The sequence below is a fragment of the Lepus europaeus genome, chromosome 1, assembly GCF_033115175.1.
Source record: "Lepus europaeus isolate LE1 chromosome 1, mLepTim1.pri, whole genome shotgun sequence".
Taxonomy (NCBI): Eukaryota; Metazoa; Chordata; class Mammalia; order Lagomorpha; family Leporidae; genus Lepus; species Lepus europaeus.
The window spans coordinates 150,161,809-150,186,219 of record NC_084827.1 but is presented as its reverse complement, the minus strand read 5'-3'; the positions used below and the strand labels follow the sequence as shown (position 1 = coordinate 150,186,219).

Genomic DNA, 24,411 nt, shown 5'->3' with positions numbered 1-24,411 from the left:
TCATCGAAGAATAGCTATTAAGCACCTATCCTATGCACAATTCTACACTAGAAGACTTGAGGCACAGACACAAATATAAGACAAGCTTTCTTGCCCTTAGGAAGTTTAAAATGGAATTGGGGAATGAATGCAAAAGCACAGAGTGGCGTCTGAGAAATGCCTAACCAAAAATAAGTGCGAATGGGTTCAACTGCAAAGTTCGCGTGTTGCTGGCATGGCCACGGCCGTCGCAGTAGATACGGTTTTTTAACCATATATTGGACAATGCATAGGATTTGCTTATATAAAAGTCAGAAAAAGATTCCAAGCAACAAGCAAGCAAAAAGCACAAAAGCAAGAAAGCACAAGGCCATTTGGAGATAATAAGCTAACGAGTTCAGATGAATCTAAGATTTCATTTGAGAATTTAAGGGGCAAAAAAACAAGAAAGGCAGACAGAGTTTAGACACCAAAGGATTCAAAAGCACACTAAAAAATTTAGAGTGTATCTTCAGGTAAAATTATTTTGGACAGAGAGATACTCAAAGGTTACTTTAGGAAAATTCTGGAACAACGCTTGTCTCCTACGCAAAAATTCCTTACCTTCCATGGGTAAGGAATAGCACTGTTAAACTATTCAGCACCATTTCCTAGAATACCGGGGAATTCGTTCATACCCAAAATATTCAGGTTCAAAGAATCAGGATCCTAAAGTACGGTCTCAATTATGCTTGAAAATTAGAAAGAAACACACATCTACATTTTCTTTAAAAAAATCTTTATTTTTATTACAAAAGCAAAACATACTCATAATTACAAAAATTTTAAAATAAAGATTAGTAAAATCAGCCATAATGCCACCATCCACCATTAGCACTTGTATTATTATTTGTTCTAAACACATTTTTACAAAAAAAAAAAAAGAGGTTGGTCCTGTGCATTCCATTTTATAAACAACCTCTCACTAACCATTTAAGATGAGCACCTTGATATGCCATTATATATTCACATAATTCTAATACAGAATATCTAGTAATTGTATCATATTTTATTTTATCAGCGTAAGATTAAAGCAGTCTGATCTGACAAGAACCTGTCACCCATGAGTTAACTTTTCAATCAATGAGGTGATTTTAAAAATACATATACAATCAACCTTAATATTTTATTTAACTTAAAATATAAATATATATTTGTTTGATATAAAGTCAAGTTGGGGTTTTTTGTCTCATTTGGGTTTTTTTTTTTGTTTGCGGCTTTTTGGCGGACAGGCTAGGGAGAGCTCCAAGTCATTTTTTTTTTTCATAAACCAAGTCACAATAAACCCTCAGATGAGTCTATTTTCATTCACCTGGAGCAGATGAAAAATCTCAAGGCATTTTCAAATCTGAGAACAGAATTATAATTAATGTTAAGATTTTCTGCGCAACCTTTTACAGTCGTCACACCCAGTTAAGCACTTTTGTAACAAAAGCCTTTTTTTTTTAGTCTAAGACACCTCATTTATTTTTCATAAAAACAACAATACTGTTTTTAAAATGTCAGTGTTTACCCTCTAATTTCACTGGCTTAATGTAGCATTCAGTACATCACAAACTCATCTGAGGCAGTAAACAGAGATCTCTGAACTGCCCAAGATGACTTTAGCATGACTGTCTCAAAATTGAAATAAAGTTGTATTTTGGGTTTTGGGTTTTTGTTAAGGAATATTTCTTGCCCATCTGAGACCTGTGGCAGGCACAAAGATAAACACTAATAAAATTATTGTTGAATTGATTTTGGAGTTGTAGTGCGTGTTTCTCAAGCCGGCTATGGCATTATAATAAGATCTAACAAAATCTAGAATCCTCGGGGGAAATATTTTTCAATTGCCTGACAAAAGAGATGTCAAGTTAATAGAAAATAAAACAATAGAAGGGTATCTGGTTTTTTGAATAAGACGATCTAAATTATCTGTCCAAATAAAGTAGGAAAACAATTGGAAAGCAATCGCAAAACAATAGCCAAATGATATAAAAACAAAACCCTCATAATTCAGTGTAAGTTTCATCGTGTAACACCTGTTAGCTAATTTTTAACTTTCTGGGTTTTTTTTTTTTTTCTTTTAATTCACGCTGTGCTGTCTTTCCTCTGATGAGCAGCGCTATCTGTGACACCTTTCTTCAGTCTCAATAAAATAGTAACAGCTAATATTTAGTATTTAATCTGACCCAGGCACCCTGTCAACAGCTTCATAGGCATCATCTAAATAACAAGCAGCCTGATACCGCAGATGCCATAATAATTTCCATTTCACAAATTAGGAAACGGAGGTATATAGCTAGCTAGCATTTGACCTGAAGGCAATCTGAACTCCTCAATTTCTATAAAACATTTTCTCCCTTTATGTTTAGAAATGTCAATCGATTGTTTTCCTATTAGGTGAAAACAAATAATTAGGAACCTCATTTGCTGCAATAAACAATGTCACTATTCCAAAGGAAAAAAGTAAAACTGATATTTAATTTGATTGAATCAATGCTCCTTTTTCGGAATGCTGACAGTACCTTGAATTAGTGATTTCAAATTTATTTAGCGGAAAACGCAGGAAACAATACATTGCATATTACACTCCAGCACACACACACAGGCACCCATGTGCACTTAAAACAAAATTCCACGAAACAATACCCTCACTACATGCAATGCGTTCTGGTGTTTTCTCTGCTATCTAATTTCACTTTTTTAAAGAAAACGCTAGTCATGATTTACTAAATTCATCTCACAATTCACTAATGGGTGGCAAACTGCAGTCTGAACAAACAGTGCAGATGATTAAGCACAGCAAACAACAGTTAGTAGCAACCGCTTGTTACCCTGAATTCAGCTTTTTTTCTAGCCAATGCACACTGACCACTGAAGCGACAGGTTATCAAACCTGCAACGAGCTTCTGCCCGGCATCACAGGATACAGAAAAACTCCTCGACGTGCGAAGTGAAAAAAGCAGAAAGGCAATACCCTACCTAGGCACCCCACGTATCCATGTTTGTGGACTCACTAGAGAGAGGCAGCGGCAGACACCCCTCAGACTGTCCGTGGATGCCCGCTGGAGGGTGAGATGGCTACTACGGCTTCCCGCGGTCCTCGCCTCCCAGCCCCGTAGTATATAATTACTATAAAAATAACAACCAAGATACTACCGTGGGGGTGGGGGGCGCGTTCCAGTCCTTAAGAACCAGAACCGCGTTCTGCATTTCCACCCCGAGCCGCCGAGAAGCTTCGCGCCCAGTGATCGTGGGGCTGCCAGGGGCCTCTTTAGGAGCCACTCCTGAGGATGGCGAAGCCCGCCCAGCTTACACAACTGTTGCACGACGGAAGCAAAACCGATCAGGCACACAAAAATCGCACCTTTCCAAGAGAAACTCCAATCTCCAACGGCCGGCCGAGGCCTAAGTCTGGGGTCGCGGAGCGGGGTAGGGTGGGGGGGCACGACGCAACGAAGGGCACGGGGCAAGGGGGGTGCGCAGACAGGTGGCTGCGATCCCCGCCCCACAGGTGCCCAAGCAAGTCTCCGCGGGGACAGAGCCCTAAATCCGACCTCCACGAGCCGCCTCCTCCCAGGCCCGGCCCCGACCCGAGGCCTCGTCCGCGGGCCCCTCCGACCCAGGGTCCCCACCTCCTCCCCTCCCGAGCCACCGCGATCCGGCCCGGAGACGCCGGTCCCTCTCACACAGTAGGGGCAGAAAGGGCTCGGGGTGAGGGAAAGACGAAGACCTGCGAAGCGGGTGCGGGAAGCGGGTGCAGGAGCCCGGCCAGCGGTCCACGCGTCCCCCGGGAGGAAGCAGGCGCCCGAGGCGCCGGGCTAGCAGGCTCCGCCCGCGGGCGTCGCCCGGGCCGCGCGCCGCCCTGGCCCGCCCCGCCGCGGCACTCACCTCCGCGGAGGCTGCCCGGATTCCTTCCGGATCGCTGTGGAGACCCAAGAGCGGGCTCGGTGCTCGCCCTGCTTATGCCGGTTCCGTGGCCGCGGCTGGACCGCCGAGCCGTCCAGAGCGCCGCGGAGCCAGAAAGCCGAGCCCCCGGCCACTCATGCCGGGAGCGAGAAGCGGCGAGGCGGGAGCGCGTCTCGCAAGACGCGGGCCCCGAGTCACGACTGGGCTCACGCAGGCATCCACGGGCAACGTGGCGTTGCAGCCCTGATGCAGGTTTGACGTCAGGGAAGGTGCGAAAATGGGGCCCCTTGTGACGCAGGAGGAGCGGCCCGCCCCCCGCACGCCCGCCCACCCACTCACTCGCCCCGGCGCGGGAGCCCCCTTCCTCCCCGCCAGGAGCTCTTAAAGCGGACACTTCCTCCCTGGTCAGGGCCCCACTCCCGAGCTTGGGAAACAAGTCCCGTTGCAGCTCACAGGACGAGGCGCTCAGCGCAGCTCCCGACACCGGGGCTTTAGCTTTGGAGGGCCCCAGCAAAAATGGCTTGCCAGTTTCAAGCAGCGCACGAAGGCGAGGACGAAAACGGGGCGAAGGCGACGAGTGGGTCGCGCTGGCCCCGTGAGTACTCGGCAGCGAGGTGCGTCTCACAAAAGCTGCAGCCCAGGGAGCAATTCCTCTGGGCTGGGCTGTGCTTCAGCGTTTTGGGGACACTCTTTTAAGAGGCATCCCATTGTTAGCCCCCTCTGACAAGCGAGAAAACTGAGGCCCCTTTAAGGAGGTTAGGTTTTTCGAAGCCCAGGGCTGCCCATGAAAGGGTTACGAATATTAACAAGCATCCACTCGGTCATTCAATTAGATTCACTGCACTACCCACTACGAGGAAGAGCAAATGGTGAACAAAAACATTTTATGTATAATGGGGGAACACAAACCTAAATCAATCACACTACGAATACATAATTAGAATCTGTGCGCAGGAAAGTAATTGTTATCGAAAAAGGGACAGAGTCCCCTGTTGCAAAGCTTGTGTTTTATGTCATAACAACCCTAGAGAGCCACCTTGCTTTTTGGCCGTTGCTACAATTATTATTTCATCTTTATTTGATAAGCTTATGATTTTGTCCCTTAAAAAAAAAAACTCACCCATCGCATCAGCATCCATAGTTTCCATTCTTTGTGCGTTTCTTAGCTCTTGCGATCCGCAACCCCAGCCTGTGTTTCTCCCACTTGCGACCGAGGCTCCTGCATCTGTTGGATTCATACCCTCCTTATATCTTTAGATGTTGAACACTCCAAAAAACAAAAACAAAAAAAACCATTTCTTTGAAGGCAAGCTCTTTCCCAATCTTGGAATTAATAAAGGAAAACCCATGATACATTAATCCAGCCACAGTAACGCAATTTGCAGATGCTAAAACACACTTTTTGTAGATGTTTTTAACAATACAGAGAACTCCATATGTAAGGGTACCATGTGGAGTTCAGCTACATGCATATACTAAGTAATGTTCAAGTCAAGGGGACAAATCAGCCTCATTTATCAGGAAAATATTTTCTTTAGCTTTAAATATATATATGTATATATATATATATATAAAATACATTTTCCATACTCACCCTACTGTATGTTCAACTGCACATCAGAACCTGTTTCTCTTAGTACCGGTTAATAAATCTTTCCCCATCCCTCCCTCCTCCTACTCTCCTCAGCCTCTGCTCTCAATTTATGTAAGATCAACTTGTTTATTCTACATGTAAGTGTAGGTCTTTCTATGCCCGACCTATTTCACTTCACATGTCCTCCAGTCCATCCAGGTGGTCACAAGCAACAGGATTTCATCCCTTTTTAGGGCTGGGTAACATTTCTTGTGTAGATTTATCAAAATCCCTCTCTTCATTCTTCAGTGGGCATGTAGGTGACATTCATTTCGAGCCTAATGTAAGAAACGCTGCAGTAAACTGGGAAGTGTTTCTGTGAGATGCGTGTTTTTTTCACACTCTAACATCTCTGGAATCAGGATGCATCTTACAAACTCTGCGCTCTACATGTTGGGCAAATGGCAGAACATTTTGAATGCTGCTGTTGCAATTGTCTTCCTTTCAGCTGAGTTAAGTGCGTGGTTTGATAAAAATCCTCAGCCCTAAAAAGGGGGAAGTTAATGACATAGGGTTTTTTCAAACTTGCAGAGAGATTTTCCTAGGAAAACAGGGAAGATTTTCCTAGGAAAACAGAGAAGATTTTCTTGGAGAAGAGGATTTTCTTAGAACCAAGAGATTTCCACAGCTCTTAGAAAAGAAAAAGGACTGGCTAAAACCTATTAGATTTCTAGAAGCCCTAAATTGCTCACTAAGTACATTTATTCTTGTTTGTTTGTTTGTTTTTCAGATTCATTTATTTATTTGAAAGGCAGAGTTACAGAGAGGCAGAGACAGGTCTTCCATCCACTGGTTCATTCCCCAGGTGGAAGCCAGAGCTGTGCTTATCCGAAGCTGGGAGCCAGGGGCTTCTTCCAGGTCTCCCACACGGCTGCAGGGGCCCACGGACTGCTTTCAGAGGCCATAGCAGAGAGCTGGACTGGAAGTGAAGCAGCCTGGGACTCAAACTGGCGCCCATATGGGATGCGGGCACTGCAGGAGGTGGCTTTACGCACTCCGCCACATTGCTGGCCCCCAAGTACATTTATTGTTAATGTATTTATTGTTAAATTTATTGTTAACCTGCATGTGAACAATTAAACTATAAACCTAATCCACCAACACCACCCCCCCACACACACACACACACACAAACACAAACACAAAATACTTTTAAGACTTGGCTATTATTATTCCTGATAGCCTGGTTAATCAACTGTAACCCCTTAAGTTTTAGTCAGAAACACATCAAAGAAAAACAAGTCCTGGATATTACCTGAAAACCTGCTGTTGACTTCTGCTTCAAGAAGGTGCCCCCATGGGGTGTGCATTCTGGCTCAACAGGTAACCCCCTGCCTGCCCCCCTCCCCTTTCCCATATCATACTAGTGGGCCTGGGATCAAGTCCCACACGCCTCTGCTTCTGATCCAGCTTTATGCTAATGCACGCGGGAGGCAGCCGATGATGGTCCACTGTTTGATTTGGGCCCCTGCCACTCACGTGGGAGATGCGGATGCAGTACCTGACTACTCACTTCAGTCTGGCCCAGCTCCAGCTGCGTGGACATCTGGGGGGGGGGAACCAGCAGATGGAAGATCAATATCTGTGTGTCTCTCCTCTCTTTGCCTTTCAAATTAAAAATAAAGAAAAAAAGAGAGCTGTTGCAGCCATTTGGGGAACAAAAGAGTGGACGGAAGATCTCTGTCTTTCCCTCTCTCTCTTTCTGTAACTCTGCCTTTTAAATAAATAAATACATCTTTAAAAAATGGAAGGTAGGAACGAACGAATGAATGAGCCAAGGATCAAAACTTATGGGACAGGGCCAACTGCTTATAAGAAAATCCAGGGTTCAATAGTGGCACACTCTTTGAAAAGGAGTTTTACATCTTTCAACAGTATAATATTATCTCTCAGAGTTGTTGCCTTGACCCAACATAGATGTACGCATGCATTATGGGTGCTGTGCCCACTCTTCACACTTGGGCTTCTCCCTGTTGGCCCCACACCAGCAGGATGGCCCACAAGCAGATTTCTCACTCTGGCCAGCACTACCGGAAGCAGTGCCGGCATGCCAAGATACCCAGAGAACACTCCGAACAAGTACCCAAACCCATCTATCTGGATAGGAGTGGAGGAGGCAGGGTGTCCAGCAGAGTCCAGGACAGGTTCACTGCCTGACTCAGGAGCCAGAGCCCCAGATTCTTCTCTTTAGACGACCTCTCCCAAAAGACTGACAAAAAAAAAAAAAAGAGAGATCTCCAGTATATCTGGAGATCACCAATTCTTTTCCAAATGTAACGCATATGTGTATTATGTGTATTCCATGAACACCTGGGAAATGTACAAATCACTCATCCACACCTGCGTGAGATTATCCTTCATGACAGAGCTCAGTTAAATGCAACTGCAGGTAGCTTACTGTAAGGTATTTACCATACAGTTTTCTCAGTCAGTTTTTCTCTTCATGCAAGCGCCTGTTTGGCTCTATCTGTTATTTTCGTTAAATAAAGTTTCTATGTTGCATATAAAATACATAAATTATCTTTTACTGTAACACAATCACCCCTAGGTGCCATCCAAATCACAATTTAAAAATAAACAAGAATGATCACAAAAACAGCTCCATACTGCCTTGCCGGTTCCTGTAAGACAAAGATGACATTCATGAAGAAGAGGGCAAGATGCTAGCACTAGTTCCCACAGCTGCTTATTGTAACAACACAGTGGATAGAAATGCAAGCTAAAGCACTAACCTGATCAGAAGCATTCATGGAAAACGGAAATTAGCAAATAAGATTATTTTGGCACAAAAAAGTTAAAATCTATGCATTCGGTGGGTTTTCAACAAGTTCATAGAGATGTGTATTATGGAAAACCTGTGCATGTATTTCAGCCTTTTTTGCACCAAAACAAATTCATATCTCAATGTCATTTTCCACAAACTTTTTGAAGTTCCGGTTAAAGCTGCAGTAGTAAGTGTGGAGAGGAGACTGCAAATATCTTCAATCCTCCTGCTTCCTACAGAAATTATTTTTTGTTAGTATTTACTTATGTATTTAATTTGAAAGGCAGAGTTGAAAGAGCAAGAGAGAGGAGAGAGGAGGAGGAGAAGGAGGTAGAAAAAGAGGAGGAGGAGGAGGAGGCGAGAGAGAGAGAGAGAGAGAGAGAGAGAGAGAGAGAGAGAATCTTCCATTTGCTGGTTAACTCCCCAAATGGCTGCAACAGCCAAGGCTGGGACAGCCTGAAGCCAAGAGCCAGGCACATAACCAGGGAGCTGGATCAGAAACAAAGCAGTCAGGTCTCTCATATGGGATACCAGTGTTGCAAGCCAAGGCTTAACCCACTGCACCAGAAACACTTAGCCCAGTTAAAAAAAAAAAGAAAAAAGGCATTACTATTGGGGTGGGTGATTGATGCAGCCGTTAAGACATCGCTTAGGGACACTTGCATCTCACAGCAGAATGCCGTGGTTCAGATTCCCTGCTGATGCACACCCTGGACAGCAGCAGGTGATGACTCAAATGCTTGCCACCCACGTGGGAGACCTAGATTGAGTTCTGGGCTCCTGGCTTCAGCCTTGCCTAGCCCTGGCTGCTGCAGCCATTGGGGAGTGAATTGGCAAATGCGAGATCTATTTGTCTCTCTTGTTCCACTTTCCTTCAAATAAATAAAAATAAGTGAATAAAGATCATTCATTTTTAAAAGAATTGCTATCCTTTTCATACAATGAGGCATCAATATGAAAATATATTCTTAAGCCTTTCACTCTACTTAAAATCTCCACTTGTCCATTTGCAACAATATGTAATTAATCTTTTTTGAGGTCTAGTCTTAATTTTTTTACTTTTAAAAATTCTCATTCTTCACTGGACTAAGAAATGGAAGCCCTTGAAGAAGACGCCTCTGAATCTTGGCAATCAATTGCTGGCAATTTTCTTTGGTCTTCATTCTCTTAGCCAAAAGTTTAGCATATTCTGCAGCCTCTTTTTAAAAATACATTTATTTGAGGGGCTGGTGCTGTGGCGCAGCAGGTTAATGACCTGGCCTGAAGCGCCGGCATCCCATATGGGCTCCGGTTTGAGACCTGGCTGCTCAACTTCTGATCCAGCTCTCTGCTGTGACCTGGGAAAGCAGTAGAAGATGACCCAAGTCCTTGGGCCCCTGCACCCACTTGGGAGACCCTGAAGAAGCTCCTGGCTGCTGGCTTCGGATCAGCGCAGCTCTGGCCGTTGAGGCCATCTGTGTAGTGAACCAGTGGATGGAAGATCTCTCTCTCTCTCTCTCTCTCTGCCTCTCCTCTCTCTGTGTAACTCTGACTTTCAAATAAATAAATAAATATTTTTTTAAAATGCATTTATTTGAAAGACACACTGAGTGGAAGAGACAGAGAAGAGAGAGAGAGAAAGCTTCCATCTGCTGGTTCACTCCCAAATGACCACAATGTCCAGGGCTCCATCCCAGGTCTACCGTGTGGTTGGCAGGGGCCCAACGATGGGCCATCCTCCTCTGCTTTCCCAGGTGCATTAGCATAGAACTGGATCAGAAGTGGAGCAGCCTGGACTCGAACCAGCGCCCACATGGGATGCCGGGATTGCAGGTGGCGGCTTAACTCGTTCCGCCACAGCGCTGCCTCCCCTCCCTGGTTTCTTAGTACCCTTGTTTCCTCAGTGCAATTACCCAGCATTGCTCTTACAGAACGCGTAGAGTAGTAGGATGCTGAATCTTGGGTGCTTGGTCTTGGGTTCCTATCTTCTTTTGCAAGGGCTCTCTTAATACATATTGGCAGACATCATCTTCTTTGTAAAGTCTTTGTAGAGACGGAAAGGTTTGTGGATTCTCATAATTCTTTTGGGCCCCAGGTGACGAGGAACTGGGTATACTGATCTGTCAAGAATCTCCTACCTCTCTCCCTTCCTCCCTCTCTCCTAACAAAAACCAGGTTGAAAAGGCTCCAACTGTCATCCACAATGCAACCTGGACAGATCTGCACTTTCTCCAGTTCCCCTGGTCTTTAACAGAAGTGCCCCCTACTCAGCAGCGGGCAGATGCCACCACGGTCAGGACACCCTGCTGCTTCGTGGGGAAACCTCATTTGCCATTCCCACCACGGATTCAGACCACAAAACCCTTCCGTTCTTCTCAGAGACTGTGAGCAGCAACGTCTGTGGCCACGTGCTACTCATGACGAGCACGAAGCTGACATTCATCGTCCACTTTAATGAGTCTCGGCAGCCAACAGCGGGGAAGGGGACATTCAGCTTCATCGAAAGCAGCCGATTGCGTCCAAGGCTACGGGGAAAAGAGCCAATTATTGCATTGGAGTGTAAGAGGCTACAAGGAAAAAATTGGAGGCTAATGTGAATTTCACAGACCCTATTTCTAGAAATGAATTGGTGGCATTCAAATATTATGATATGGAAAAAGTTCCAGAAATTTCTGTAATGTCGGAGCACCTCATAGTCAATTGTATCGACTATATTTTCTGTATTCTTCATGCAACTGGGGACTTTCAGGGCTGAGGAACCACCTCTCTCAGGATTAACTAATTCCTAGAGAGCAAACTGACCTGCCAGTTTGTTTTTGCTATGCAAACCAACCAATCCACCGAACCCTAGCCCCAACCATCTCAATTACCAGACCTCTGGGGTCTGGGACACTATCCCCTGTTCTAATCATTGCAGGGCTAGGTACCAAACCATTGGCACAGCCTAGAAACCAGAGTCTATATATGTATGCCTGCTGACTCTGCTTTATTTATTTCTTCCTGAGAAAAATCAGAGCAAAGTTCCCGCCCACCTGCAGGTCACCCCCACCACCACCTCTGCCTTTTGTATCTCATTCGGCATTTCCCTGTGTAGCCCTGCATTGTGCTGTGTCTCCTGGGTCAAAACTTCTTCTTGCTTACTACACCTGCTCAAACAGGTCTGGGGTGCATTAGAACAATGGGCGCAATGAGTAGGGTAGCAAGATACCCATTAGACTGCTGTGGGCTCAGTAACCAGCCCGACAGACAGAAGCCCCTGCTGGAGAGAGAGCACTGTGGCGTGTGCCTACATGCTGTTTGATGGATACCACTGTGTGATTTCTCTGTCAGGGACTGACTGCTGTGATCTCACAACTTACAGCTTGGGAGCTGCAGCGCAGTGTCGCGCAGCACTACAAAGCGTTCCAAGATGAGAATGAGGTGTACTGTACCCCCAAAGAGCTTGAAAATAGGGGCACACAACACACGAATAGTTCCGAGATCATGGCAGGAGGGAGGGGGGCAACAGTTTCGATATGAGAATGTGGGGTTTTTTTGTTTTTTGTTTTTTGTTTTTAAATCTTACTTGTTTGAAAGGCACAGAGACAAAGAGAGAATCTCCCATCTGCTGGCTCACTCCCCAAGTGACCACAACAACCAGGGCTGAGCCAGGATGAAACCAGGAGCCTCGAACTTTATCTGGGTCTCCCACGTGGGTGCAGGGACCTAAGCACTTGGGCCATCTTCCGCTGCTTTCCCAGGCACATTAGTAGAGAGCTGGATTTTAACTATCGCAGGTGGGATTCTAACCACTGTTCATATGGGATGCCTTTGCCCTGGGTGGCAGCTTAACCTGCCATGCCACAACACCTGCCTGCTGAGGCATTCCGTACCCCAAACTGTTCCAAGATGGAAATACTGGGCATTTCATCCCCCAAACGCTGGAGCAAGAGTTTCAAGATGAGAATGTTGGGGCGTTTTGTAGCCCAAACAATTCAAACACAAAAATGCTGGGATGTTTTTGACCCCAAACAGTCCCAAGATGAGAATGACTGGAAGCGGGCCAGACGGGTGCCTGTTTGAGTCCAGGCTACTCCACTTCTGATCCAACTTCCTACTAATGCACCCGGGGAAAGCAGAGGAAGATGGCCCAAGTGCTTGGGCCCCTGCCACCCACATGGGAGACCCAGATGGGGTTACAGGCTCCTGGCTTCCACTTTGTCCAATTCCAGGGCATTGCAGCCATTTGGGGAGAGATGGAAGATATCTCTCTTTCTCTCTTCCCCCCTGCCCCATATTCTTTAAGATTTATTATATTTATTTCAAAGGCAAAGTTACTGAGAGGGAGAGGGAGAGGGAGAGGGAGAGAGAGAGAGAGAGAGAGAGAGAGAGAGAGATCCCCTGGTTCATTTCCCAAATGGCTGCAATGGGTAGGATTGGGCCAGATCAAACCAAGGAACCAAGAACTTCTCCCGGGTCTCCTACATGCGTGCAGGGGCCCAAGAACCTGGGCCATCTTCCACTGCTTTCCCACGGGCATTTGCAGTGAGCTGGATTGGAAGAGGAGCAGCCAGGACTCGAACCAGCACCCATATGGGATGCCAGCAAAGACGGCAGCTTTACCTGCTACACCACAATACTGTCCCTATAACCTATAAGTACAATAAATATTATTTAAAAAAAAAAAAAAAGAATGCTGGGGCATACTTCAGGTTAAAGGGCTCCAAAACAAGAACAATCGCCCAAACGTTCCAAGACAGACCTGGAGAATGCCTTGAAGAGCACCAGGCTGTGCAGGATGCAGTGTAGCTTGCCATATACACAACCAAGATGCACAGAGTAAAAACTGCAGAACTCCTGGCACACACTCCACCCCACCCACACCCGTGCACTCAGAGATGAGCCCAACCCCAGCATGCCATCTAGCAGCACGGGGCTGCCTCCCTGAGTGACCTCTGTTCCCCTTAAAGTGCCTCCTGGAGACAGCTCAACGCTGCCAGAAAAGTTACAATATGTCCTCGCCAACACACACCCAGAGATAGGCCCCTGATGTCCCTTTCTTAGTGCATTTACTAAAAAGGGTTCACAGTTGTATTTTAGAGGGTGTAGTTCTTGCAACTCAGAAGCTTCTCTATCAAAGGTCTCAAGGCCGTTGGATGTTTTCAACAGGAAAGGTAAGCCTTGTTTGTCTCCAGGTCTTGTGGGAGGATAGGATCCTAAGTTAGATAACAGCCTGCCAGCCGACAAAGCTGCCTAATCACATTTAATTTACAATGACCAGCCCTGGGTGCTTTGCTTTTTTTTTTTTTTTTTTTTTTCTTTTGAGTATGGAAGTCATTTAATCTGGGAACATTACCCAGGATATATATTTAAATCACAAATATGTTCTCATTTGTTTCTGGCAAAACACACTATACTCAAAAGTTATATGACTTGGTAAAAACCAAATAAAAAGAAGAACATTTAGAGCAAGTATCTCTAGAATTAAAATCGATCTGGGAAAGTACAAAAGAGCCATAATTATATTACTGTAGTTGGCAAGGCTAAATTTGTATGTTAATTTGACAGGTTTTTTTGGCCTTGAATAATAAAACACATTATCTATATGTTTATCAGACTTTATCAGACAGTTTTCTGATGCATTATCACTAATTGGAGGAACTTCTTAAGGCTTTGTCTCCTTGCAGTTCTCAGTTGTTGTGACCGTTCTGAGAAACATGGCAAATCTGTCCTTCTGTGCAAGGTACTGCTGCATTATTGCTGATGGCTTATCTGATTTTTCCTCAAAGGCTGTCAGTGATGCTGATTTGTTTGTGGCAGTAATTAAACTCATTCAATGGCCTGGAAGACACTCATTGCTTCCTTGCAAAAATGCTATCAATTCAATGTGATTCATTATACTGTAGGAAAATACTCTTCAGTTTCTGTACTAAATATTTGAAGACAAATTTTCTGCACAGTTTAAGCATCCTTCCTATTTCAAATGCACTTTAATAGCAAGAGAGTACAATTTGTAAATATTTGTATATTTATTTGAAAAAGAGTGACTGAAAAAGAGGGAGAGACAGAGAAGGGGGAGGAGAGAGAAATAGAGAGAGAGAGAGAGAGAGAGAGTGAAAGAGAGACAGAGAGAGAATTTTCCATAAACCGGTTCATTCCCCAAATGCCCACAACAGTCGGGACGGGGCTAGGTAGAAACCAGGAGCCAAGAACTCCATCCATGTCCCCTACACAGGTGGCAAGGACTCAAGTTCTTGAGCCATCATCTGCTGCCTTCTTAGGGTGTGTGTTACCGGGAAGCTGGATCAAAAGGAGTAGCCATAACTTGAACCCAATCTCTGATATGGGATGTAGACATCCCAAGCAACAACTTAACCTATTGTGCTACAATGCCTGCCAAGAAGGTAAAATCTGTTTATTTGTAGGTATTACCTTGAACTTTCACAGTACCTTTAAAGATTCAGTGAGCTGGCCGGCGCCGCGGCTTACTTGGCTAATCCTCTGCCTGTGGCACTGGCACTCCTGGTTCTTGTCTCAGTTGGGGCGCCGGATTCTGTCCCGGTAGTTCCTCTTCCAGTCCAGCTCTCTGCTGTGGCCCGGGAGCGCAGTGGAGGATGGCCCAAGTGTTTGGGCCCTGGACCCGCATGGGAGACCAGGAGGAAGCACCTGGCTCCTGGCTTCGGATAGGCGCAGCGCGCCGGCTGTAGCAGCCATTTTGGGGGTGAACCAACGGAAAGGAAGACCTTCCTCTCTCTCTCTCTCTCTCTCTCTCTCACTCACTGTCTAATTCTACCAGTCAAAAAAAAAAAAAAAAAAAAGATTCAGTGTGCTGGGGCTGAGGCTGTGGCGCTACAGGTTAAACGGCCCCTTACAACACAGCATCCTATAAAGACACCGTTTCATGACCTGGCTGCTCCATTTCTGATCCAGCTCTCTGCTAATGGCCTGGGAAAGCAGCGGAAGATGGCCCAAGTCCTTGGGTCCCTGCACCCACATGGGAGACCTGGAAGAAGCTCTTGGCTCCTGGCTACTAGCTCTAGACCTGCACAGTTCCCACCGTTGCCACCATGTGGGATTGAACCAGTATATGGAACAGCTCTTTCTCTCTGTTTCTCCTACCATTTCTGTAACTCTACATTTCAAATAAATATATTCATATTTTAAAAAAAAAGATTCAGTGTCCTCATTTTGCATCTGAATTAACTCCAAATTCTGTCAACCACGTAAGGAAATATCCGTCTAGAGTAAATCCCATGTTCAGGTGCTTCAAGCCACTGTATACCTGCTAACTCTGACAACTAAAATGGATCCACTATGGAAAGGACAGTCAAAAAGAAAAAAATCTTTTCTTTCGAAGTGCAATTCTGCACTGGACATGTTCAATCAGATCTGAGTGTGCCCGGATTAAACAGTGCCAAATCAGCAAAGGAGCCACCAACTCTGCATTAGGTACCTGACTGCCAAAATGGCTCTCTGATCGCCACAGTAATTCCACGCCATCAAATTCCACATTAATTGGAATTCACACATCCAAGAGCTTCAGAAGTAAGTCTGGGGCTAGCACGTGGTGTAGCGGATAAAGCTGTCACCTGCAGTGCCAGCATTTCATGTGGACGCCGCTTGGAGTCCCGGCTGCTCCACTTCCGATCCAGCTCTGTGCCATGGCCTGGGAAAGCAGTGGAAGATGGCTCAAGTCCTTGGGCCCCTGCACCCGCGTGGAAGACCCAAATGAAACTCCTGGCCCCTGGTTTCACCCTGGCCCTGCCCAGGGCCGATGCAGCTCTTTGGGGAGTGAAGCAGAGAGGATGGGAGATCTCTCCCTCTCTCTCTCCCTCCCTCCCTTCTCTCTTTGTAACTCTGCCTTTGGAATAAACAAACAAACCTTTAAAAGAAAAAAAAAAATGTCTGTCATTGGCAGGACTGAGGAGCCACATAAAGTACATTTGTTTCATATATTCTTCCAAATGATCCACACCTAAAGCAAATTCACGGTTTCCAAACCTGCAAGTGTATCCCCAATTCACTTAATATGGGAATTGTGTGTTTCCTTTTCATTATTGTAATTAACGCTGAAGCATCTGAGCAATTGTTCACTAACAATCAAAGGTGGATTCAGGAAAAGCTTTTCATAGCTGCTGCAAATTTACATCCACTGGTTTATCATAAAGGATATTACAGAGGCTACCGACGAGCCAGACCGAGGAGATGCACAGGCCAACATCCGAGGTTGGGAGCACGAAGCTTCTGTGCCCTTCCACCCCCAGGGACCTGGAAGCCCTTTGATTCGATTTCATGTCTCTGACTCTACCGATTCCTTTAAAATGGCCAAATTCCTTCTGCACAAATCGGAACGGAGCCCGGTTCTTTCCCCTACTGCCAGTAGTTACTGAACAGAATTAACCGGTCTTCACCGACTTAACTAATACGCACTCCGTTGACCTTTGTCATTACCGGTGCCGACTGCCATCCAGCTAACAGGACACCCCTCGACACGCACGGTGACTTCGACATCCCTCGACACGCTCGGTGACTTCCGTCTCGACACTCGTCTGAGTGTGGTGGTCATTCTGACTCCGAGTCCAGTGCTCTGGATGAACATCCATCGAAGCGCGTGGAGGGTGGTTTTTGATTCTTACCGTTCTGAGCGAAGTCGCTGAGAGGGGGTTAGAGCACCAGGCTTCTTGCCATCCGTGACTCCTGGGCTCAAAGTTCTTCCTCCCGGCTTCTTGTGTACACTGGGGTTCATTTCCGAGTCCTCAGCTGGAAAACCTCTGTTCCTGGCTCCTCATGAGGCCCTGTTCTATTCGATCCACTTCTCTCCAGAGAACTCCTCATTCATCGAAATCCTTTACCACCGGGGTCTCCACACTGTCTGCTTTCTGTCTCACCTACAAAAGTCTACTCAAGACTCTTTTAATAACAATCACCCTTGTAGGGTTCCTTTGACATCTCCAAATTAATCCACCTAAGGGGAGATGTAAAGCAAAAGGAAAAAAAAAATCTCAAATACATGAAGGTCTGCCTATTTCATCTAGTATCACAAAGCTGAAAGTCAGCTAAATGATTCAAATCTCACTCAAACTGTGAGGCTTTTAAACTGCGTCTTCAGAAACATTTTTCTGATCCAGTACACCCCACAGCAACTCTGTATCCCTCCCATCCCCACTACCTCTCTTCTGCATCCTTCTCTCCCCAACATCCTCCACCGCCCAAACATCGAGCCCCTCGATCCCCAGAAGATTTGGCACCGGACGCCCGGCTCCTGCGAAGCAGCTCAGCGTACACTAGGCACCAGTTCCCCAGCTACATAAACAGCGAGAGCACTTAAACCTGCAGCCAGTGCTGTAGCACGGCCAGTACAGTGCAGTTTGCGCTGCTCGGCTTCCCATCTACTCTGCTAGTGTGAAACGGGAAAGCCGCGGAGGATGGCGCAAGTGCTTCGGACCCTGCCACCTAAGTGGGAAACTTGCATAGAGTTCCTGGCACCTGCCTTCGGCCTGGATCATCCTGGGTCATTGCAACCAATTGGGGAGGGAGCCAGCAGATGGAAGATCTCTATTTCTTTCTCTCTCTTCCTCCCCCTGCCACCCCAACCACCTGCCTTTTAATAAATAAAAATAAGGGGCCCGGCACTGGGCTTAGCAGGTGAAGCTGCCACCTGAAGTGCTGACTTCCCATATGGGTGCTGGTTCAAGACCCAGCTGCTCCACTTCTGATCCAGCTCTCTGCTATGGCCTGGGAAAGCAGCGGAAGATGGCACAAGTGTTTAGTCCGCTTCACCCATGAGGAAGACCCAGAAGAAGCTCCTGGCTTCGGATCAGCCCAGCTCCTGTCGTTGCAGCCATTTGGAAAGTGAACCAACGGATGGAAGACCTCTCTCCCCCTCTGCCTCTGCTTCTCTGTAACTCTGCCTTCCAAATATATAAATCTTTAAATAAACAAATGAAAAGTATTTAAAGAAAAAACAGCGCTTAAGCCTGGGTCTGAATGACAGGCCATCACCAGGGACTTTTCCTAACCACTTTTCAGAAAAAAAAAAAAAAAAGAAAAGAAAAGAAAAGAAAAATTTGCGGAACAACTTAGGATTGTTCAGGGGGCATACTCTCCAAGATTCTCTTACCTGCATCAACTCACTTACTGATCATTCCTGCAGATGCCTCCCTTTTCGTTTGAAAAAGCCAAGCGGACCACTTCTGAGGACCTTCCAGGGTCTCAGAAGATCCCTGATTCTTGCTGAAGCCTGAGGAGAATGAGAAAAACGGCTAGGAGGCACCTGTCCTGTCTGTCTCACCACAATGTATGGGCTGCACATTCAAAACCGTGAGCAACGAAAGGATAACACCACTGAGGAAGACGCCGTGGAAAACACATTCCATGTGGGAACAGACCTCCCATCTGGGCTCTGGAAGCAACCTTTGTAACGATCTCCAACCCCAGCTCACATCTCCAAAAATAATAGCAACAGACAAAACGCAAACATGTCTGAGCTGCAATAATAGTATTTCTTTTTGTTGATGTTGTTCTTAAGATTAATTTATTCCTCCGCCTTGCAGCGCCGGCACACCGGGTTCTAGTCCCGGCCGGGACACCGATCCTGTCCCAGTTGCCCCTCTTCCAGGCCAGCTCTCTGCTGTGGCCCGGGAGTGCAGTGGAGGATGGCCCAAGTCCTTGGGCCCTGCACCCGCATGGGAGACCAGGATAAGTACCTGGCTCCTGCCATCGGATCAGCACGGTGCGCCGGCGGCAGCGCACCTACCGCGGCGGCCATTGGAGGGTGAACCAACGGCAAAAGGAAGACCTTTCTGTCTGTCTCTCTCTCACTGTCCACTCTGCCTGTCAAAAATAAAAAAATAAAATAAAATAAATAAAAAGATTAATTTATTTGCCAGCACCTCGGCTCAATAGGCTAATCCTTTCCCTGTGGTGCCGGCACACCGGGTTCTAGTCCCAGTCGGGGCGCCGGATTCTATCCCGGTTGCCCCTCTTCCAGGCCAGCTCTCTGCTGTGGCCAGGGAGTGCAGTGGAGGATGGCCCAAGTGCTTGGGCCCTGCACCCCAAGGGAGACCAGGAGAAGTACCCGGCTCCTGCCTTCGGATCAGCGCGGTGCGACTGCCGCAGCGCAGCACGGCGGCCGTTGGAGGGTGAACCAATGGCAAAAAGGAAGACCTTTCTCTCTCTCTCTCTCACTGTCCACTCTGCCTGTCAAAAAAAAAAAAAAAAGATTAATTTATTGTCTCCCAAATGCTCCTGCCATCTTCCGCTGCTTTACCTGGGCGCATCAGCGCAGAAGCACAATAGTGGGATTTGAACCGGCACTCAGATACTGAATGACAGCGTCTCAAGCGGGTGTTTAGCCCACAGGGGGGGGGGGGGGGGGGGGTGCGGCGGGGAAGGAACATTCACAAGGCAGAGTGATGACACTGTGCCATTGCAATTAAAATAATTAGAAAAACTGAAAATATTAACCCACAGCCCCAAAATCATAGGTGCTCCGTGATCTAGCTGCTTGCCCACACTAAAAACTGCAGGTAAGTTAGCGGGAAACTGGATCCAAGGCAAACAGTGTAAAAAGAACACTAGTTCCGGAATCGGAAGAACCCCAAGGCTCCTTCTAATCAGAAAAATCATTGACTCCCAATCGTTTACATTAGAAATAAATGGCAAATGCCCTCCACTGCCACAGCACTGAAAGGGAAATAAGCCTGGCCGGCACTGTGGCGAAGCAGGTTAAAGCCCCACCTGCAGTGCCGGCATTCCGTACTCCGGTTGGCGGCCCGGCTGCTCCTCTTCCGATCCAGCTCTCTGCAATGCCTGGGAAAGCAGTGGGAGATGGCCCAAGTGCCTGGGCCCCTGCACCGACGTTGGAGACCCAGAAGAAGCTCCTGGCTTCGGATCCATGATGGAAGACCTCCCTCTATCTCTGTAACTCTGCCTCTCAAATAAATAAACGAAAATCTTAAGAAAAAAAAAAAAAGGCAGGGCGGGGAACAGTGTATAATTGAAAGGCGACCTACCTCGTTTCTTATGCCACCTCTAACATCACCTAAAGCTCCCGCGTATCTGTTGCCGACCTTCGCATGAATTGAGGTACCAAGATACGGTGTTGCCCTCAAAGGATTCCTCCCTGACTCCTGAGCCTCGTATTTCTGTCCCCAGTGGCTTCAACTGGTTCCCCTGAGTTCCTTTTCCCCACTTCAACCTAGCACTCATTCAATTAAGGCTCTAAATCAGCGGCTGGTGCTTGTGGCACAGTGTGGTAAGCTGCCGCTTCTGAGGTGGCATCCCATACCACAGCCCAAATCCAGCTCCCTGCTAATCCACCTGGCAAAGCAGCAGATGCTGACCCAAGTACTTGGCCCCTGCCACCCTCGTGGGGCACTCAGATAGAGTTCTAGGCTCCTGGCTTCTGCCCGTGCAGCCATTTGGGGAGTGAATCAGTGGGTGAAAGATGTTCTCTCTCTCTCTGCCTTGCAAATAAAGTGAAAACAAAGAAAAATGATTTAATAAAATAAAACAATTAAGAGCTAAATGATAAAGGACATCTGCTAACACCAGATCTGAGATTTATCAATCAACATGACAAATCCAGCTTCCCCTGATGCCTACCTAACCTGACGCTGACCTGTCTATGATCTCTGCCAGCACCCACATATTTTACCCATCGTCCATCTGTGTTCTGCTTTTGTCAATACGCTCCTCTACAAAGATTCCCATTACTTGTCTCCCATTACCTGGGACAATCAATGATGTACCTGGACTGATAGGACCCCAGGATTTACTGAGGCTCCCTACCTACTTCTCGTGCACCCAAAATATGAATTTAAGGGACTCAGAATTCCCAGGAAACCACTTTACTCCAACATGTGGATGAGCTTCTGTGTTCTGATAGTTAGGACTGCTCTCCTCTGGGCACAGATTGAACAAAGGTTTAGCAACTAAAAAAGGTGGTGGGGGTGGGGGAGGCAACAAGGTAGTGAAAAAGAAAATTCAATTGTGCTTTTCTTGTGTCTTGATAATTGTTGGGTCTTGATACCTGGGTTACAGGAAAAATTATCTCCACAAAATGAACTCCTACTGGTCAATAGTCTCCCAAAAATAAAAAAAAAAAAAAAATGAAAGAGAGGGTTTCCGCTGTGAGTGCCTAATTTCTCACCTTACTGCCAGGACTAGGGAGTCATTTTCAGACTCCCCGAGGACTCCCTATCCAAAGATGCTTCTGCGAAGCTTTAGGGCTCTCTTCTCCATCTGGCAGGCGAGGCAGGTGCCCTTGCTCTCTCACCGCTCTCGGTTCCCATCCCTTCCTCGATAAAGGACGGTCATTTAAAACAAACAGACAAAAAAGACTGAGTTACAGAGAGGGAGAAGTCTTCCATCTGCTGGTTCACTCCCCAGATGGCCACAACGGCCGGCCGGAGCTGGACCAATCTGAAGCCAGGGGCCAAAAGCTTCTTCCAATCTCCCATGTGGGTGATCTCTGGCCATCTTCCACTGCTTCCCAGGCTATAAGCAGCAAGCTGGAAAGAACTGGAGCAGTCGGGGCTCGAACCAGGGTCCACATGGGATGCTGGCACCGCACATGGAGGATTAACCTTCTAAGCCACAGCACCGGCCCCAGGAGGGCCATTCTTGATCTTTGTACACAACTAGCTGCACTCCCCTGCTTAGAACAGCCACACAAGCTCTCAAGGGCTCCCTGTTTTCAACCCTCACCCTTGAACTTCCCAGTTATGCGTTCACTTTTCGCTTGCGGCCAGGCACCTGACACATGCCCTCCCGGCTGGCAGATGCTTCAGAGAAGGTCAGCATTGCTGAACGGGCAGGGAGGGAAGTGCCCAAAAGACCGGCGAGGCTGTCAGCTCTTCCTGCTCCTGCAAAAAAAGGCAGTAGGCAAGGATAAATCTTCAAACAAAAAAGTGCAAACAAGGGAAGGGGTGGGGCATGGTAGTGCAGCAGTTTAAGCCAAAGCTTGGGACTGAGGCAGGACCACCAGTTGGAGTCTGGGCTACTCCTTCCTTGTGATCCAGTTTCCTGCTAATATGTGTGGGAAGCAGTAAATGATGGCAAATCATGGCACAATTATACTTGGGTTCCTGCCACCCATGTAGGAGACCTGGAAGGAGTTTTGGCTCCCGGCTTCAGTCCAGCCCAGCTCCTGCAGTTGGGGGAAAGAAGAAGCAGATAGAAGACCTCTCCCCACCCCCCACCCCCCCACCCCACCCCCCCACCCCCACCTCTGATATGGACAGCCCATATCAGAGTGATCTAAATTCTCTGCTTTTGACCCAGCTCCCTGCTGCTTACGCATACCCTGGGAAACAGTAGGTGGTGGCTCAAGTACCAGAATTCTTGCCCCATTTATGGGAGATCTGAACTGAGTTAAGGGCTCCTAGTTTCATCCTGGCCCAGCTCCAGCTGTTGCGAGCATCTGGGGACTAAATCAGCAGACTGACAATCTCTCTGTGTCTCTGTTGCTCTGCCTTTCAAATAATAATAATAATAATAATAATAAAAAGACCTTTTTTGAGAAAGGGAAAAGAGGAGCAAAGGGAAAGCAGGCAAAGCAAGAAATTAAAGATTCACCTGCAGAATGGAAAACTAAAAAATGAGGCACTGCGGCTCAAAAGGCTAATCCTCTGCCTGTGGCGCCGGCACCCCGTGGTTCTAGTCCCGGTCAGGGCGCCGGATTCTGTCCCGGTTGCTCCTCTTCCAGTCCAGCTCTCTGCTGTGGCCCGGGAGTGCAGTAGAGGATGGCCCAGGTCCTTGGGCCCTGCACCTGCATCGGAGACCAGGAGAGGCACCTGGCTTCTGGCTTCGGATCAGCATGGTGTGCCGGCCGCAGCGTGCCGGCCGCAGCGGCAATTGGCAGGGTGAACCAACGGTAAAGAAAGACCTTTCGGCCGGCGCCGTGGCTCAACAGGCTAATCCTCCGCCTTGCGGCGCCGGCACACTGGGTTCTAGTCCCGGTCGGGGCACCGATCCTGTCCCGGTTGCCCCTCTTCCAGGCCAGCTCTCTGCTGTGGCCAGGGAGTGCAGTGGAGGATGGCCCAAGTGTTTGGGCCCTGCACCCCATGGGAGACCAGGAGAAGCACCTGGCTCCTGCCATCGGAACAGCGCGGCGGCCATTGGAGGGTGAACCAACGGCAAAGGAAGACCTTTCTCTCTGTCTCTCTCTCACTGTCCACTCTGCCTGTCAAAAAAATAAATAAATAAATAAAAATAAAAAAAATAAATCCTAAAACTTAAAAAAAAAAAAAAGAAAGACCTTTCTCTCTGTCTCTCTCTATCACTGTCCACTCTGCCTGTCAAAAAAAAAAAAAATGAGGAGAGTCAGGTTCTGCTAGAACTGAAGAGAAAGAAACTAAGTCTGAGCTCACACCCTCGCATGCGCGCGCTGCTCGCTCGCTCTCTCTCTCTCTCCCCCTACTTGCTGGTTGAGGGTGTATATCCAAGATGCATCCCCCTGCTCCTTGGCCCTGAGAGACAGGCTGCCCTCTGCCCTCCACACTCTCGGACCTGTCATTATTAACGCACTGCATCTGCTGCATCATGGGATTTGCTGTGCTGCAAAGACAGCAACCGCAACCCAAACTCTCTGGGTCCAGTCTTTCCTAGAGAGTATCTGTCTCTGTAGGAATACACTGGACATAAGTCAAAAAAGAGCCACAAAGACATCTGCCAGTACAGACAATCCCGCACAGAAAATGGTTCCACTTAATCATTTTTCCATTTCATGATGGTAGGAAAGCCATACGCATTCGTAGCACCCGTGCTTCAATTATGCTCTTTTCGCAGGCTAGCACTATGCAACAGCACGGTACTTGTCTCGCAGCTGAGAAGCCACAATGAGCCCCAGCTCCCAGTCAGCCCCGCGATCATGAGGGAAAGCAAATGATAACCTGCAGTGCACCACGCTGCTAAGCTCTGCTGTTCGGTAGCCTAGGTATATTAAATGGATTTTCCACTTACTGAATTTTCAACTTGCAATGAGCTTACTGCGATGCAACACCATAAAAAAAAAAATCCAGGAACGTCTGTATAAACAAGTTTCCTATGAGAACGATCTCTGCTCATAGGTTGGATACTTAGGCATCGGGTCAGAATAAAAAGCATTCTGTGGAGGCGACATTGTGGTACAGAGGGTTAAATT

At 47.1% G+C, this 24,411-nt stretch overlaps 1 protein-coding gene across 1 annotated transcript in view; it reads right to left on the bottom strand.

Annotated features, from left to right (window-relative positions):
* ZDBF2 (zinc finger DBF-type containing 2) overlaps positions 1-3,778 on the bottom strand; it is a 37,083-nt gene extending 33,305 nt beyond the window's left edge. The window contains exon 1 of the mRNA XM_062201548.1: positions 3,734-3,778. The gene's annotated coding sequence lies outside the window, so the exon portion shown is untranslated. The remainder of the gene's footprint in view (positions 1-3,733) is intronic.
* Between the last annotated feature and the right edge of the window lie 20,633 nt (positions 3,779-24,411).